We start from the raw sequence: 3,490 nt of genomic DNA on the forward strand, positions 1-3,490 counted from the left end.
ACACCAAGATGCAGTAGTCTGCTATCAGTCTGCAACTGAACAGGGTCAAGTTGGCAATTGCATACAATCTGTTTCTGATAATTTAGATATAAACTATTTGTTGAAAATCATATCTTGCTATGTGGACATAAATTTGCATTTAACAGAAATTCACATGAATTGTCGTATTTGTACACAGCAACCTTTCTGTTCTATGGGAATATGACCATAATACAACCAGTTGTCTGTCAGCCAAAATGAGCCCTCTTGTTCGTAGTATCCACAGAGTACTATTTTAATATATTTAATAAAATCTTGATGTTTGGTCTCCCTGCATCAATACCATATCTCCATGCAAGATATCGTGATACTGTTCTAAATCAATTCTTTGCCCTGATCCTACAATTATGAGACGCTGGTTTAAATGTCCTCTAACATTACCCCAGTGAGTATGTACCATTCACTAAACTAGTGATGTTTAACTGAAAGAATAGCAGTCCAAATCTATGGTGACTATCACAAAAGGTGGCACTTGTATGATACATGATCCTGCGTCATGCCCAATAAAGCCAGTTTCTTACAACAGCTGACCTTGGAATAATATCCTCCCTCTGGAATAAATAACTGCCTGAATGTGTCACCAAGACGGCATGACTTGCCCAGAAGGACCTTGCCCCAACTAATCTACAAAGAGCACATTCACAATAATGAACAAACATGTTTTTTCTTTTTTCCTGTGACGCAGAAGAATATTTCCAGGCCTGCTGTTTCCTTCAGCCAGAACATTCGAGTAGATCCACTGGGCTCATATCCAGCACTATATTTGTTTTCGGACTCCAGCGTTTTATTGTGTAAAATAATGCCCATTTTCCTTATCAGACTTTTTCAAAACTCCAAGTTGGGGCAGTGACTGTGCATGTTCCCACGATTGGTTGAGATATAGTTGTAGTACATTCACATACTAGCACATGTGTGTCCATTATATTTGATATAGATACATACAAATTACTTAATAAAGATTTTAAGTTAAAATAAATTAAACTTATAACAAAAACTGTTAGTAATTTATTCATTCTTTTGTTTATTATTACTTTTTTCTTTCAAAATCAAAGCCTTTTTTATAGTATATTTGATTTTTGACACTTTTATGGTTTTATGTGCTACTAGTGTAATACACAACTTGGACAGTAGGAAGTTCTGTACTAAACAAAGTAGTTCAAAACACGGAAAATGAATAACTTTTCTCTGACATGTCACCTGTAATATACTGGAATAAATATTAAACAATCTGATTATGTCTGAGCTGCTCGGCAAATTTACCGTGAGGCCCAAAGGAAGACTTTGCTTCACTTAAGTGGTCGGAAGCCAGAAGCATTGTGGTCCACTTTTAACTTGTACGTACACATGCTGTAAATACAAAAATCACTCATGATGTTTTCCAAGTCCAGACATGAAATCAGCTTCAATTCCAGATTTTAAATTCAAACATGAGATTGGAGTGAGATCCTTAAAATGTGTAAGTGCATTAGTAACAATTGCATTAGTTAAAATCTTTTCAGTTTTGAGTCCTGAGAGCAGAGCTGTAATCAGCGAGGCATTTTTTTAACTGCAGATTTACATCTTTTAATGGCAATGTTTCTTTGAGATGGATTTCAGTAAATGAATGTCTCTCTTTTTAATTTTCAATCAGCAAAAAGCCTCATTATTCAGTGGGATATTCAAAAAATCCTCCAAGTCTAAAGAACTGCTTCCATCTGCACAGGTAATGTTGCGGCTTTAATTATCCTTATTATGCTTATTTGTTTATTTTATTAATTTTGTTGTCTTTTCAAAAGCTTGGATCGAGGACTGACTTCCAACAGATTGCAGCAATTCGCTGTAACTAATTTTAATTAATTAACTTGAAACAGTCAAATGTATGTATTTGTAATCAAATTTAAAGCAACTTTTTAAAAAAATATAATTTACATACTTGTATCTCCAATTAATGATATATTTGTGGTTGTAATTATGCTGGAATGCTTAAAGGAATGCCTAAAATCTGCCAAAGAGGATCAGACAGGACATTATACTACAAATGCAAATCCTGTCAAGTCAAAACCTTATGTTATGAATGTCCCAAACAAGTAATGTAATGAAAATTATCCCACAGGAATTTTCTCTAAACCAAAAGTAGTTCTTAAGTTTGTATACAGATGAAAAAAAATGATTAAGCCCTAACAGTAAGTTTGGATAATCAGTACCACATGCATTGATAAAAGTAATATTTTCCTGTTTGTTTCCTCTTTTGCTTCAGGTTTTGTTTTGTTTTGTTGGTCATGTTTTTAAATATTTATAAGATAACAGGGAATAACAGTTTTCTGCCTTTGTGGCTTTAATTTCCTTAGTTTCATATAACCAAAAACACCTTTTTTTGTTTTTGCAGGCTGCCTTGACATTACAAAATCCTGAACTGTCTGCCAGCAATGACAGTTTAACCAGCAAGTCAAAGGTAAATTTGCTCTCTTTCTGTGATATACATATTTTTTAATTCAAATTTTGCTTGTATTTTAACATAAGCATAGAAATGATGATGTGCAGAATTTATAGCAATTGCTAGTTTTCAATCCTGTCCCTATTTAACTATCTGCAGATCTTATATATGTATAAACTATAACTACAAAACTCCACTAAATGCTTGTAACTGGGGAAAATCTTCAAAGCTACAATGCAACAGAGTAAAAAAAAAAATACATTATTTAAAAATAATTGCAATGTGGTTCATTAAAATAGCTGCTGCTATGATTTGCTTTTAGCCAATCATTAAGCTGGACTGTTAAATATTTAATACCTATAAATGATTTGGTTTTAGTTGGACTTCACAGAGAAAAACAAAATTCATGTAATCGCTGTGGATTTCCTACCTAGTGTTATGTTTTGAAATTCTTTTCTGTACATTTCTCTTCAGGATAAATCAGGTGAGCTGGGTGGATTACGGAAACTATCTCCCAAACCAAGACATGTGCGGAGGCCTTCGCAGGTTAAACACAATCTTTTATTACATGTCCTCCACTCACTGGAGGTTCATGCAGGAAATGCTACTAATGACTAACTGGCTAAACTGTGTATTATTATGTTATTTGTTATTTACTGTGCATTCTTGTGTGCTTCAGGATCTAAAGGACATCTCAGCCAGTAATGACAATCTGTCTGAGGACACCAATGCAAAGGTAGGTCTGATCAGCAAACAGCAATTTGAGATTCTCTTTTAAAGTTCCCATTTATGTCTTTATTAACAAAACTACATAACATCAACAAGAGGTCCATGCTAACATCAAAAGGCATTAGTCAAAATCTCTACAACATAAGAAATGCAACAAAGAAATACATCTTAATAAAAATGGTAATATTATCATTTAAATAACAGTATAGGGAATGACAATGCCTCCTTCTACTGACTACTTCTCCAGTTAACTAACCGCCTCTGTCGCTTGTTATTAAAAGTGCATTTACCACTTCATAATACAAAAAA

General features: G+C 33.6%; 1 long non-coding RNA gene across 1 annotated transcript; it reads left to right on the forward strand.

The window, feature by feature from the left end:
- Positions 1-1,675: 1,675 nt before the first annotated feature.
- Positions 1,676-3,189, forward strand: LOC102193749 (uncharacterized). Its single transcript, XR_001290322.1, has 4 exons — positions 1,676-1,741; positions 2,405-2,470; positions 2,927-2,998; positions 3,132-3,189. It is a non-coding gene; the product is annotated as an uncharacterized LOC102193749 (long non-coding RNA).
- Positions 3,190-3,490: the final 301 nt, after the last annotated feature.

The sequence above is a fragment of the Pundamilia nyererei genome, unplaced genomic scaffold (genome assembly GCF_000239375.1).
Source record: "Pundamilia nyererei isolate P.nyererei 1_Seehausen unplaced genomic scaffold, PunNye1.0 scaffold00031, whole genome shotgun sequence".
Classification (NCBI taxonomy): Eukaryota; Metazoa; Chordata; class Actinopteri; order Cichliformes; family Cichlidae; genus Pundamilia; species Pundamilia nyererei.